This window comes from Octodon degus, unplaced genomic scaffold (assembly GCF_000260255.1).
Source record: "Octodon degus isolate 3935 unplaced genomic scaffold, OctDeg1.0 scaffold00073, whole genome shotgun sequence".
NCBI classification, from domain to species: domain Eukaryota; kingdom Metazoa; phylum Chordata; class Mammalia; order Rodentia; family Octodontidae; genus Octodon; species Octodon degus.
Genome location: NW_004524649.1, coordinates 5,251,978 through 5,268,156, shown reverse-complemented (window position 1 = coordinate 5,268,156; position 16,179 = coordinate 5,251,978).

Genomic DNA, 16,179 nt, shown 5'->3' with positions numbered 1-16,179 from the left:
TTGTACTGGGTGGACTCGGGGCCTGAGACTGCATTTTGTTCCTTCTCTTTGTCATTTTGTATACCACTGTCTTCTGACCTTTGGTGTAGAGCTTGGATAGAGTTATTACCTTAGCACCATGTCCGGATCTACGAAGTTCAGATTCCTCCAGGTAAGTGTTGTTTGGATCTGGCTGCTGTGCTCTACTTCTTTCTGCTGCAGCCATTACAGTTGAACTCTTTGGGTCACTTTGGCAAGATGTTCTACTCCTGAATCAGCTGGGTGGGTCTTGCCTCTAGCCTCTTTGCAGGGAGTTCTGCTGAAGGGTTCCATACTGGGCCTGCACTCTGGGTTGTCTCACTCACTCACTGGGCCTGCGCTCTGGGTCTGTTCAGGATCCCGCAGCCTGGGTCATCTCACTCACTTGCCGGGCCTGCGCTCTGGGTCTATTCAGGATCTGGAGGGCCCCAGGTTGTCTCACTCACTCCCCGGGCCTGCGCTCTGGGTCTCCTTTCACTCATTCTAAGAGTAGCTCCTTTCAGACCATTTGTATACAAATTCCATCAAAATTCTGCCTCTGAGAAGGCAGAAATGAGACAGATGTCATCTAAAATGACATTCAAGCACAGCCATCAAGTTCACTGGAGGGGGTTGGGCTGGGAAAATGAACTTGAGATTAACTAACTGTGCATGGAGTGAAAGTCATGAGACTGAGATGGCAGTAGTTGACCAAAGAGGAAGTTGGCATTATTCTTTGATCATAGAACTTCCAGATAGAGGTGAGAATGTGATACCTTCACCTTCATGGTAAGTCAGGGGAGAGTAAAGTTGGCCTGTGCCTTTTTATGCATTATCAAACTGTAATTTTCACTTAATGATAACAAAATGTCAACTTGATGCCTGGAGATGAACCCTGGGTATATATGGGATCATTACAGCATGGCTTTATGTGTGTTCATGTTTGAAAATTCTATAATAAAAAATCACAGAGGAGTACATAAATATACTCACCTTTAATAAGCACATAGTAAAAAGCTGGAAATAATGAAATGTATACCAACAGTACACTATCTACATAAATTGTGGTTTATTGATGCAATGAAATACCATGCAGCAATGATTATGGTAAGCTCTAACTGTGTGTAATAATGTGAACAAATCTTGGGCACATATTGTTGCATGAAAAACTCCAGACACAGAAAAATACATATTGCATAATTTGCCACATATACAATTCATAAACAGGCAGTCCATGCCAATAGATAGGGTTGGTCTTTGGGAGGCATTGATTAAAAAGGAGACTGAGAAATTTCTATGGTGCTAGGCATTCATTTTTGTAATCTGGCCTTGGTTGCATGAACAAGTTCATTGCATGAACAATATATATGTTGTGTACTCTTCAATCTTTATATTGTATTCTTTCATAAGGTAAACTATGAGCAGTCCGTGGTCTTCGCTGGCAGCAACTACCTGGGTGCTGTTAGAAGATGTGGTACTCGCCAGGCATGGTGACACACACCTATAATCCCAGCACTCGGGAGGCTGGGGTAAGGGAGGATCATTGCAAGTTCAAGATCAGCCTGGGCTAAAAAGTAAACTCAACTCCAGCCTGAACTGCATAGCGAGACCCTGTCTCAAAAAAAGACCAAAAAAAAAAAGATGTGGCATTCCTGGACAGAGACCAAGGACTTCACTACTCATAGGAATCATGAGTATCATGTTTGAATCAGTTTCCTCTGACCCTCCCCCCCAGTAATCCAGGGGTCACATAGAAGTTATGCTTGGTACTTAGTGTACACAGCAGATTGGCATCATACCTGAGAAAGCCTAGTTTAGGAGATGGCAATCTTCTAAAGTGACAAGAAGCAAGCCCTGGGAGGAGATATCATGCGTATTATATACTAAACGAGAACAAATTAGTCTTTCTTCTAAGGAAGAGTCCCTCTCAGTATATGAACATCCTTAAAATCATCATTGATCCCACATGAGATGAGAGTTGGTGGAGGTCACCAGAGGATAAGAGAGAGTAGAGAGGAGGCAGGAGTGGGAAGAAGTTGACCCAGAGCACTAACTTACACTGACAACTAGATAAGAGCATTATCACACAATATGTGACTATAGAGGATAGTACTGTACTGTATGTTTCAGAAAGCTAAAAGAAAGGATTTTGAAAATTTTCACCATATGATTGAGATGGATATGTTTAACATGATTTAAACATTGCACAATGCAGAGAGCACAGGCCCGGTATGTGAGTGAGACCACCCATGGCCCGCCAGATCCTCATTCGACCCAGAGCCCAGGTCCAGTGTGGAACCTGCAGCAGAACTCCCTGCAAAGAGGCTAGAGGCAAGACCCACCCAGCTGATTCAGGAACAGAACATCTTGCCAGAGTGGCACAGAAGGTTCAACTCCAAGGGCTGCAATAGGAAGAAGTGGAGCACAGCAATCAGATCAAAATCACACCAAATTGGATGAGTTTTAACTTGGTAGATCTGGGCCTGCTGCTAAGGTAATAACTCTATCTAAGCACTACAACAAAGGTCAGAAGACAGTGCTGTAGAAATTGACAATGAGAAGGAACAAAATGCAGTCTCAGGTCCTGAACCCACCCAGAACAAATGCAGAAGATACTAGCATAGAAGAAATTGGAAATCACATGCCTGAAATCTCTGAAATAACAGCATTGGAAGTAAAGAAACAACTGCAGAAAGGTATAGAAGAAATCAGATCAGAAATAATTTCTGAAGTAAAAAAAAGAAATGATAACTATAATGAAAGAAGTACTAAGTCTTTCTAAAGAAAACACTAATAAAAATAGAGCAGAATATAAAAACAATGCAATCCTTGAATAAACAATATAGGAAAGAATTAGAATGCATGAAACAGATCCAAAGTGATATACAGAAATTTAAAACCTCAATCACAAGCTGGCAAAACCGTTTGAATGAAAATGAGAATGGACTTTCAGACCTTAAAGACACCATTGCAGCTAGTGGAAAAGTAAGAAAAGATCTCTTAAAAACAACTAGGATGTAGGAAAATGTAATTCAATACCCACAAGACAATGCAAAGATGAACAACGTGAGACTAATAGGCATCAATGAGAAGGAAGGAGTCAATATAAATGATATAAAGAGAATATGGATGAAAGTAATAGCAGAAAACTTTCCAAATATGGGGAAACTATCTGACATTCAGTAATTGAAGCATATAGAACTCTAAATAACATCAACCCAATTAAAAACACACGCAGATATATAATAATCAAGATCCCAGAAATTCAGCACAGGAACAGTATACTAAAAGCCACTAAAGAAAAGAAACTGATCACATTTAAAGGAAAACCCAGGGCTGGGGAGATGGCTCAGTGGAATAAGAGCTTCCCTGGCAAGTGCAAGGGCCTGAGTTCAATCCCTGGTTCCACAAAAAATAAATAAATAAATAAATAGATAAATAAATAAATAAATAAAATAAAGGAAAACCCATCAGGATAATGGCAGATTTCTCTTCACAAACCATCAAGTCAAGAAGAGCATGGAGCAAAGAACTTCAAGTCTTGCAAGAAAACAAATTGCAACCCAGACTGACATACCCTGCAAAACTCTCTTTCAAGTATAATGGAGAAGTGAAATACTTCCATGACAAAGAACAATTTAAGAATTTCATGATGACAAAGCCAAGCCTACACAGACTACTAAAAGATGTTCTAGAGAGGGAGCAAATTGACCACAACTCCATGAATGAGAATGGAAAGAACCCACCAAATAGGGCAAACAAACACAGGAAAATAAGAGGCATACAAAAGCAGTCTTTCAGTTATTCTTTTGTATATAGCAACAAGATACTTCCATCAGCACACTCTACAAATGGACTTCTCCTGCACAGTATGAGTCATGATTCTGTCTAGGTCTACAGGGTGAATATCAAGGAAATAGTAGTAGCTCAGTCCCAAAAGTGACACCTGGCCACCAATAAGTGTTATGGACATTATTCATGTCCACGACACACTAGAACTCTGTGATATCCTATCCCCAAACTGTTAGAAATGCTGGTCATTTATTTGTCATTCCGTATTTATTTTATGTTTTATTCTTAGTAATTCTTTACTATCATGAAAACTTTTTCTTAGTTCAATTGTTTTGAAACTTTTAATTTTTAATTAATTAGTATTTACTTTTCTGAATATTGCTTAATCTTTTTTGCCATAATTTTATTGATAAGAATATTGCTTAATCTTAATTTTTGTTTTAAGATTTATACTGTATATTTGATTTACAATCTATTTAAAAGACATGGTGTGATATTTTCTCCTAGTAATAGAAACTTTTAAAAGTATATTTCCAACTGTCCTACCAATTTGGTTTGAAACTGTCTCATTGTTATTTGTTTCTCAATAAAATTATGGAAAAAAATAAATAAAAAATAAAAATAAAGTATATTTCCATTTTCGATTGACTTTATGTTACTTCTTCCCTATCTTTTATGCATGCACACATATATATGAAAAAAATATGTGTATGACCAGACATAAGATTGATACTGTTTCATAGAAGTCTTTAATGACCTTTTAAATGGGTTCATCTATTATATTTTACATAGTCCTGCATAACTATCATTTTGAGAGCTCTTTATTCTTCATCCAGGAGCATACAGCAACTTCTCTAGCCTTCTGAATTATACTCTTTGTTATTTCCTATATGCTACGTCTGGAGATATTAGAATATTTTGAGTTTGTATAACTGGAAAATATTTTGCTTTTAGTTTTCAAAGGTATGTTTGCTAAGTATAAAATTCAAAGAGGCCAGATCAGTTTTTTTCCTTTCTTTCAGTCCTTTAATTAGTCTAGTTTCTTACACACTTGGTTTTTTTTTTCCTAATGTGGAATAAGATGCTATTTAATTTTGTTCTTCCATAGCTAAGTTTTTATGTATATGCTTTAATGATTTTTTTCTTTACAATAAGTTTTGGACAATTTCATTTTTGTGTATCTGGGTATGACTTTATTCAAATTTCTTGTGAAAAAGGTTCATTTTTCTTGGCAATGAGGTGTTATAAGTTTAACTAAATTCAAAAATTTTAAATCTTTAAATATTTATTGCCTACCCCTTTCTACTTTGAAAATTCTAATTATATGAATATAATTTTCTTGATTTTTACACAGAATGAACTATTATATGACTGATCAGTAAATTCTTCATTTTCATTTTGGACAATTTTTATTGTTATATTCATTTAAGTTTGTAAATAATTTATTTGCAATGTGCAATCTATAAAAAAAATAAAGCCATGAAAATAGAAAAAATTGCACAATGCATACATGTATCAAATACCACATAGTATTTCAAAACATCACATAGTACCACAATTAATATGTACAACTTTGTGCTTTTATGTATCCCCTTAAAATTCTTTCCTTTTTAAAATTTATGTATTTGGTACAGGGTGACCACACAGCTCAGACTAGCAGTGATTCTCCTGTTTTCAGCCTCCCCAGCACTAGGATTACAGGCATGCGCCACCAGGAGGGCCGGGGGGAGGGGTGGCGTGGCAGGTAGTATCAAGGACTAAACCCCAGTCCCTTTGCTTGCCTAAGCAGGTGCTTAGTCCACTGAGCTATCTTGCTGGCCCTTCCCCTTAAAATTCTTTTTAAAAGAAAATGCAATAAAATTTTCAAAATCAAAAGAGATATCCTAGAATAATAACAATCAGTTCCTTAGCTTCCAAGACACATGGAAACATGAGAGACCTAAAGAAAATTGCCTCCAAACAATACTGCAAGAAAATGTACACTGAAAAAAAATCATCTAAGTAACTCATTACAGGAAAGGCTAAGGAGAAAGGTCCTTTGACCCTGCCCTTCACATCTCAAAGGTGATCAAGAGCTGTTTGGCACACACGTTTCCAGACCACTAGCTATGCATTTACAGATAGGGTCCACCTATCGTCTTGTATGTCCTTGTACATGTACTCTATGTCCATGCAGCAGGTAGAGACAGACAGACTGATATCATGCCCTGCGTGTCTCTCTGCAACTTGTTTCCACTTAGCAAAGTCCTGGCATTTCCTCTCTTCCTTTCCAATCACTACATGCCCATGAGTCATTCTTCTAATCTGTTGCCCATGTGTGACTGTTTAATTAAACATTCCCCTTTTGGATGTGTTGAGGTCCCCCAGCCTCATTCCAAATATACAGAGTACTTCAATAACCGTTGACAGACACGTCTTATCAGAAACAGGTGCAAATGTTTCCCTAGAATGGATTCCAAGGAGAGAGACTGATGTCAAATTGCCCCATGAAGACATTATCCCAGCTATATCTTACTGGTCTTTTATTAAAGTGCCGCTGGACCTTGCCAATAGCACATATTATTGTTCACTTTAATGTTCACCCGTTGGAAGAGAGAAATGGCACTTTCATTGCCCAGGGTGCATTTTCCCAGATTTCACTGAGGCTGAACAGGTGCCACACCTCATTTTTTAGGTTATTGTACCACAGTGTCCACTTACCTGGAGAGCAATAGGCACCCAACATGAACTTCTCTATCTTCACAAGTGATGTTAGTCAGCTTTTCATTACTTGGGTAGCAAATACCCAAGATAGTCAGCTTAGAATGAAAACAGACTTATTTTGGCTTACGGTTTTAGAGGTTTCAGTTCATGGTTAGTTGGCCCTGTGACTTGGGGCTGAGGCCAGGCAGATCATGTTGTGGTGGCAGGGTAGGGAAGAGCCAGATGCCCCTGTTACAATGGCCTAGAACAAAGGAGATGGAGGAAGAGGAAGAGACTGTGTCTCACACCCAACTTCAAGGCCATGATGGGCCACAGCCATTCACAAGGCCCCCCCATCTTAAAGGTGCCACAACCAACCCCCAATAGCAGCATGGGCTGGGAACCCAACTGAAGCACATGAGCCTTTTGGGGACATTTCAGATCCAAACAAGCCATCCCTGCTGAATAGTAAGGATGGAGTCAGGACTTTTCCCCATGTGATGTGACAGATAAGTAAACAGACTTAGAAGTGAGGTAATTAACGTAAATCCACACACTTAATGTTAATGGCTACAAAACACTTCCTGCCAAAAAATTCCACAACACCTGTTCTCTATTTTGTTAATAAAAGAACCAAGATTATGGTGAGAGCAGCAACATGTCCTGCCTCCAGTCCACACAACCTAGCTTTCCTAAGGGCAGAAACAGCCATAGGAATAATTTCTTGCCAGTGAGTGAGAGCCAGTCAGGGTGAAGATGTCCCCACGTAGTTCCTTGGAAGGTGAGCAACTTGTCTGGCTTCTTGGCCATTCTACCTCTTCCTCCTCTAGATGACACGATGGGTACTGCAATAGCCACACAAGGACCACGGGGCAATGTTGAGCAGGAACTGAGTTTCTCCAAGAGGTGTAGGAGGAAGGCAAGAGAAACCTGGGCATCAACAGCATCTCAGGGCCCATTCTCTTTCCTGCTACTCTGCCTACTTCTGGAATCCTAGTTGCATGAGGAAAGTGACTCTGCTTCTGTTATTACTGCTGGACTGAGGCAGCCAGGATTTGAACCAAGGCCAAATCCATATCCTTGACCCATAGGTTATATTGAGCCACTCCTTTTCATCCAGGCATCCATTGCCTCACCAAAAAGATTATTTGACTATGGAAGTCCCCATTAATGCCCAGTAAAGACTGGGACATTCTTCCTCTGGTGAATCTTTTTCAGGACAATTAGTGTTACAAGTCTTGCTTCCAAGCAAGGATAATTTTAGCCTCTTACTGGCCACAGAAGCGAGAGTGCTTATGAAAGATGAAAGTAGAAATAGCCTAGTGCTGCATAACTTTCTTTATTCATGGTATCTACACAAGCCTGAGAATTTATGGACAAAAACAATATGACAAATGTTTAGAAATAGTTCTGATCCTGACTTCCCTAGCATCAACATTGGCTTCACCACCGTATTTGCCACTAATCTTAGAAAAAAAAATAATAACTAACATCATTTCTCCGTCTTCTTTCACGTTAATAAAAATCCATCTTTGTTCCATGGGCTTGTAATGAGAGTCCAGTGATGAAAAACACATAAAATCTTTTCAAAAAAAGTCAATGCTCCTCTGAACATAGAAGGAATCATTATCAGAATATTGGAACCCTAGCGTGTGTAGACCCGTGCACAGAGAACCTGTGGTTATCATTATCAGATCTTAGGGACCCCAATTTTCTCCATCTTTTTCAACCATTATGTGGCAGGAGCTCTCAGGAGACACAGGAATAAAGTCAGGATGGAGAAATATCTTCACAGTGAAGGGCAGGTGTGCCTCTGTGTGTGTGTGTGTGTGTGTGTGTGTGTGTGTGTGTACGTGCACATGTGCTTAAAATGTCACCTATTTATCTTAGAGTTTCATATATTTCATGCAAAGAAATGCTGAATATTCATTGATCTATCTAGTATCCACAAGTATGCTATTAGAAATGCATTACTTATCTATATTTTCACAATGTTGAAATAATTCAGTGTTGATCCTCTTGCAAGATAGGTTTGCTACCTTTAAACCAGAGTGACAATAACACCCACGCCGTGCTGGGCTTCTCTCAAGTTGTGCTCATATCCTTGATGTCTCTAACAGACCAGAGACTGCCTGAGAGAATCCTGCATGTCGCCATTAAATTGAAAAAGGCCTGAAATAGCAAAACCTCACTTCTGCTAGAGAAGGGAAGCAGCAAGGAAAGGGCAGGCGGATGGTTATTCATGAGCCTCCGTGATAAATAATGCAGGGCCTCCTTCCCCTCTTCTCTGGGCTCATAATTTTCTCCCTGAAGGTGTTTTACCTGCACAGGAAGAGCCAGGGACGTCTAGTAAAAATGATTTTTAAGGCATCTTAAAAACGCAAAAGCCTGTGTTTGGGTTATAAGTCCTTCTTTTCGCATACAGCGAACAATGCCCAATTAATCTCAGCAAATGGAAGTGACTGGGTGAAAACAGCTTGCCGTGCTTGGACTGGCGTTTTGTGACAATCTAGGAATGTTCAAAGAAAACTCAATAATCTGTGCGGGACTATGCTTTCAAAGATCCAAGCGAAAGTGTCCAGATTGGAGCGTCTATCACAGAAGCGTGGGATTCACCGTGCAAACACGGGGCTTAGCATGAAGGTGGAGGACACGTGTGCCACCTCCACATAAAGAAGGTGGTGGCCTGGTATTTGGACAGAACAGCAGTGCAAAACTAATCAGCAAAGTGCAGGCTCCAGGATTTCTGTGCAGGCTCCACATGCCCTTGCATTGTTTCAACAGGAGCTGCTGCTTTCCCAGTGCTGACAGGCAAGGCGAAGTGACATGTTTGGCAAACAATTTTACTGTTTTCCTCTCTCTCCTTGTGAACAATATTTATAGACTCTGAATTGCATTTGGCGCGGCTTTCCCACACAGTTATCTTCTTGGGCGTGGATTAAATGCAGATCAGGGTGTTGAAAGACATTTACATAAGTGCTGTTTGTGAACATGAAGGCCAGTTCGTCTATTATCGCCAGAACATTTAAATCTTAATGACTGGCATTGTTGTCTAAAAGACGATGTTTTTCCTGCTGAGAAACTGCATTAGATTCAAGAAACGGAGCTCATTTCCATTCTCCCAGCAGTCTCTCTAGAAATGACATGCAGTGCTTGAAACTGTTTATTTCCAAATTCAGGCCTCCCTCGCATCAGTCATCAGCTTCAATTACCAGTTTTCCGGAGCCCAGCCGTCAGGCAGTCTGACACCGAGGTCCGGCCTAATTCCCACCTTCTCCAGAGTCAAGAGCATAATGTGCGGATGAAAAGGTGCAAAATAGCCCGGACTTCATTAGCATGCAGGGCCTGGTTGTTCATTTGCTGGCTGTGAATGGAAGTTCTGACACTTGGAGCTCGCTGCAAAATGAGAAAAGTCCTCTTCAGGGGAGATGAGGTCCTCCGTGGTGAGGAAAGGTCATCAAAAAGACAGCCGCTGCCCTTGCTCCCTGCTCTCCACGACTGCTTACTGATTCCAGGAACACCTCATTACACGCCGGATCAACATATTATTGCCATGTTCTGGGACTGAATTGTTTACAAGTGTCTTTATCGCCGGCAAAGGCCTGCCCAGAGATGCGTGACTACACTCATTTGGCTGTGACCCGCCAATTATGTGTTATCCGATATGCTGCTGGGTATCTTGATCTTTGCCCGGGTCTTCTCCTGGTATCAACACAGTCCCATTTACTACTTCTTTCTAACCACTCTTTGGGAAAGTAGCCATTAGCCTGTCAGTGTGTAGACGTGTGTGTGTGTGTGTGTGTGTGTGTGTGTGTGTGTGTGTATTACCTCTGCTACTGAGAGTCTGAACATTTTTGCTCCACTACTTACTACACATGAGACTCATAATCATTTGGGAGAAAGAAGTCCTCCCACACTTCCATGGCACCTGGGATAGCCCACAAGTTTGCGATCAGTATGTGCAGTGGACAGTGTAATGCAGTGCATTCCTGAGCTCTCTCTGCTTATCCATAGGCCCTATGAGAGGGCTGTCATATTTTATTTGGGCACAGCCATAGCAAACCATGCACAGGACCATTGTAATCTTTCATTACAGACACTTCTATGGCTCCATAAATGGGAGAGTGGAATGGCAACTCGATTAAAAACTCAGTAAAGACATTGTTTAGATCCCTCACCCCCAAAAAAGTGGATATAAGGCCATACTTTCTAAGGAGGAAACTTCACCACTTACCTCCTTTGGTGACTATTGACATAATTTTAATGATATTGAGAGAATAAATAATGAAATTGACATTTCCTTATTGTTAATGAACATTGGTTGCAGAAAATTTAGCAACTGGCAAACATTTGGGCCATCTCAACCAAATATTGAAGAGGGGCCATTTTACTTATACTTCCATTCCCAGTGATAGCTTCATGGTGGGTTTTCCAGTGTAAGTTGTAACAAAGCAAATGCCAAGAACCTGGCTTCCACTTTTCCTGGATGCCCAGCTCCTTAGCAGTGGCACATACCAAAATGAGAAAAAGAAACTCAAGAATCTGAGGTGGAAATCTCTACATACATTCATTTCCACTAATTTCCCTGATTTGTATGGCATTTGTCTTCCTTTATTTTTTCCAAGCATTTTTTCCCAAAATATTGGAGAAAGAAATTTTTTTTTAAGATACTGAGTTGCTTTCATTCTTCCCCAAATCCTTCATTCCTGGCTTTCTGACAAAGGAGTAACTGAAGAGAACAAATAAAGACCCTCTCCCTCCTTGTCATCATGCTGCAGCTAAACTGGAGCCAAAAGTGGCAAAATATTTGCTATACTTAGTGTAGAAGCACACTGCAGATTCCGTAGCATCAGAGACCAGTGAAGAGCCTCTAGAAGAGAGGAAGATGACTGGAAGGAAACCTGATTACTGTGAAGTTTGGTCAAGAGATAAGGGGAGAATATTTATCAAGGTTTCCATCTTAGGAAAGAGTCTCATCATAGTTGGGATCCAGAGAATGACAATCAGAATGATTCTCAATGACAAGGAGTCATCCAAAGGAAAGGGTCTCTTGGCAAACATGTGATACGTTGTCACATTGCCCATTCTATAGGCCAGCTGAGATCTAGGCAGAGGGACAGCTCTTTCCAGAAGCTTCTGACAATTTTTATAACCAGGTCATCTGTTATTTCAGCCATAAAAAAGAGTTCTCCTGTTATGGCTTTAATAGCTCATCTTCTTTATGAATTTCCCCCCACACAAAAGAAGGCAAAAATGATTTTCTTCGATTAACAGAATGCCTCTGAATTTCTTCCCTGATTTTAAGAGTCTCAGGTGCGTACTTACATTTTCTAATGGCTAATGGAAAATGCATATGTACAATCTGCAAACACAGAGACGTGGCAAAATGACCAGATGATAACTAACAACAACAAAGCTTTGCTTTAAAATCCATTTATTGAATACAACTTGGTGCTAGGGAACTTTCTGAAATTTAACAAATATGTATTTATTCCTTACAGCAACCCTGTGACTTAGGTATTGTTCATCCCATTTTCCAGATGAGAAAGTCTTTTCGTACATCTTAGCATGACAGAGGCAAATGTAAATAAAGCCAGGCATTCTTCTCTTACAACCCACCCCACCTCCTCTTGAGCAGAGGGTCCATTATCAATTTCCAAGAATACACAAAAGCGCAGTCTCTGTGTGGCAGCCATCAAAACACAAAAAGTTGCCAGTTGTAATAGTGAAAATGTCAAAACTTTTGACACATTTACTACTTGGCAAGGGGTAGGCTGAGGTATAATGCTTGTACAATAAAGAAAATTTTTATCTAAAGAGGCAATTTAAGCCATTTACTTAAATGGGGGTGGGGATTGCAGGAAAAGTGTATTCAGGAGCTACAGAAATCCCCAAGTGGTTAGTAGGAGCCACTGAGAAAGCCTTGTCAATCTTTAGTCCGCTACTCACACCAGGTGTCTTCCCATCTATCTTTAGTGGTTTTACTGAAAAACAATGTACTTAGCAACACTCTTCCTGGAATCACAATGGTCTGTTTGCTCCAGGGCCTACTCTACCATTAGAAACCTCCTGATTCAGAGACCAGTCTAGGAACCTGGATTCTGAACAACTGATGGACATGCACTACCTGACTGCAGACCCACACCCACCTAGTGATAGGTTCTGGAATCTCCCCTTGGCTCATGTTCCCATTGCTCTCTCTCCAGTGTCCATGAAAGGACCAGCTATTTGGTACATCCACAGGGCCAATGGACTGGCTGCTGTGAAGACAGATGACTGGCATGAGGGACTCTTCCTCCTGCGATCCCCTTCAGCATGGGGCTTCAGATCTTCTGGCATATTCTCACAGTGTCAGGGTCCTCTGTGAGGGAAAGAGAAATACAGTTCTCATCAGCCAGTTTGCCCTGGGCCACAAAGATTCCTGTCACATCATCCCCTTCCCAACCCATCTTGGGCTTGTGCTTTAGAAGAGGCAGGTGCTTTCAGCAAGGTAAATTGCATCACAGTGGAAGGGAGGGAGTGTTTAGGAAGGGAATACCTTCTAGAAACCTTCCAGGTGACTCATTCCATTGATAAACACCAGCATGCTTGCATAGATATAGATAGGTAGGTAGATAGATAGATAGATAGATAGATAGATAGATAGATAGATAGATACCTAAGTCTCATTCAGGCTGAGAGGATTTCAGCACTATTTGATTTTTCAGAATATGCAGCTGAAACTTTAGATAAATCTACCAGAAATGAGCTCTACCAATCTGAATGTTGAGGCCAGGGCATATGGATGCCAGCCACCCTCTCCCCTGGCCCTGACTTCTGTGCACATTGTCTGCACAGATCCACATTGAGAGTTTACCATGTGTTCCAAACTGTGTGTGGTGGTCTTGGAGCTCTAACCTGGGTTTCCTGTCCTCTGAAGAGTCAACAATAAACAGCAATAAAGAGTCCCCAGGCAGTAAATACTTAAGGACCCAATAACATGTATTAACAGGAAGTACCCTAGAAGTTTGGAGGGGTCAGTAAAAGTCCTCTTTAGCATGATGGGAAGGGCTTTCTATATGAAATAGAACAGATATGTGTCTTGGGATTTGAGTAAGTGAAAGAGGGTTGCATAGGAATGATAGATAATATCCAAACATGGCCACACCAATTTCCACCATGGGAGATACCTTGGCACCTCCCTCCTTCAATCTAACCCAATCTAGTGACCTACTTTGACCAGCAGAACAAGACCAGAGTGACACTCTGGAACTCTTGGCTATACATAGAAGGACCAGGAGTTTCCCCTGCTTTCCTCCTAAGACCCAGTCTCCATGCTATAGAGAAGTCTATGCAAAGCTATGCAACAATTACATGCCACTGAATACAAGTCACACAAAGTAAGAGTCAATCTTGGAATTTCCATATGAAAAAATCAAGAATGACCCTCCAGAATGTCCTGACTGAGTTCTTGATGCACAAAATTGGAGAAAAGCACACTGTTATTCTGTTACCCCACTAAGTTGTAGGATGGTTGTTAAGCGGCTATAGGTAAGTGATACAGCAAGGAGACCACTGGTAAGAAGAGGTAACAGGAAGCATAAGAGTGATGACCTGCTTTTCTTGTTGAACAAGGGCACAAATAAAAGAACAAATGCATTTGATATTGGTAGAGCCCCAAGCTGAGTAAACCAACGCCTATGAGGGCAGATGTTTCAGATTCACAACCAGGAAGAATATAAACTGAAAAACTGGGCTCTAAGAACCCTAAAGCAGGAAGGAGATCTCCAAGACCACCCACTGCAGCAGGGGCAGCCAGCGTCTGTTCATGATTCACTGTTCACATGTGTCATTGGATATCAGCTCAACATCTGTCCACTAGTGCTAGCAGCTCACAGCCTTGGAGTTTCTTTTGGCCTCTTGAATCTCACTACCCAAACAACACACCAGAAGTGTTAGGGAAGTCATATTTGCAAAGAATACCCTCTGCTAAGGGCTGGTGGCAAAGGACTCACTAAAGGGCAAGTTTTCCATGTTGATGCTCAGGATTCTCTCAACAGAACTGACTTCCTTTTGGTTGCCCACAACGATAACTTGCTGTATAATGCACTTAATATGTCCTGCCCTTCTCTGCCCCTCAACTCTTAGGCTGACTCCTGAGATGACCCTCCAAAAACCAGGTTGCTTCTGGACAAATCTTAAATGAGATACTGTTGTTTTATAGTTAAGAAAATTAAAGCAAGGAAGTAATTACTTTAAGTGGGTGCTGCAATAAAGGGAACAAAAACATGCAGCTTTACATTTTGTTTCCTTCTTTTTTTTTTTTTTTCTTTTCTTTTTTTCTTTTTTTTTTTTTTTTTTTATTTATGTATTTGGTACAGGATCCCTCTATGCAGCTCAGACTCATAGAGATCCTCTTGTTTTCAGTCTCCCCAGCACTGAGATCACAGGAGTGCACCACCACACCCAGACTCAGTTGCCAGCTCAGCGCACCCCAGGGGCAGGGCCAACACAGCATGCGGGACCCGGGATTGAACCCTGGTCCCTGCACTTGCCAAAGCAGGTGCGCAGTCCACTGAGCTACCTCATCAGCCCTCAGCTTTCTAATCAAAAGAAAAATTTGTTCCTCCCCATGTAACAGTCCAGAGTGTGAGGGCAGACTCTGCTTTAGGAAGTCCTTTTGGAAAGTTAAGCTAATGAGAGTTTTACTATCCTCAGTACATGACTTCCATTAGCATTACTCCCAGGCTTGCAAGTCACTCCTGCCTGTGCATCATTGGTTAGAACTACTCACATGTATCACATGTGAATGCAAAGGAGTTTGGGAAATGTAGTTCAACAGAACAGCCAACCCAAGAAAAAGAAAATAAATTGGTGAGAAGATGCAGCAGGAGTCTGTGACACAGGTAGATTAGGTAATTGCCCAAGTGCCTGCACCTAGTTACTGAACAAGAAGGAACTTTAAGTTTTTCTGCCTACTATTTTTTTCCTTATCCCCACTTTGATTGCAAGCAACCATAACAAGTCTCAAATGTCACACTGAAGAGTCTGGTGTTTTGCAGGGTCTATCTCCCCTCATTACAGAGGCAGCAAAGCAGAATCATTCCTAGAACCACTCTCAGGTACAGTCTACTGGATTAGACCTTCTAGCCAAAGCAAATAGCAGAGAAGGCTCACACCCCTCATTACACATGACCCCTCCTATTAAGCACAGCCAGCCAGCCTCCTGCTGGCCTCTGTGGTCTCTGGAAGGGATATTTAAATGGCACCATTTTGCCAAGGAACTGTACTGCCTTAGACAGAACAGGATCTTTAAAACCTTACACACCTATAATGACAATGTTGTGCCCCTGAAGTTACCTGAAGCCAAATTGCTAGCTTGTCTCTCAGTGGGAAGAAGGACAGGGAAGAGCAGGGCACAGCTGACATCCATGGAGGTTGGAGGCATCTTATAGTCATCTCTGGAGATCACGCACTTATCTCTATGGCCTCTGCTGACCCATGAGCCAACGTATATGAAAGCTAAGTGCAGCTCGTTTAAAGATTAAATGAAAATAAAATAAAATAAAAAAAAGGGGGCTGGAGAGATGGCTCAGTGGTCTAAAGTGCCTACTTAGAACAAGCTTGGCAAAGCATTGGGGACCGCGGTTCAATCCCCCAGCACCACATGCCAGCCAGCCCGCCCCCTGGTGGGCTGAGCTGGCCACACACACCTCTCTCTCTCTCTCT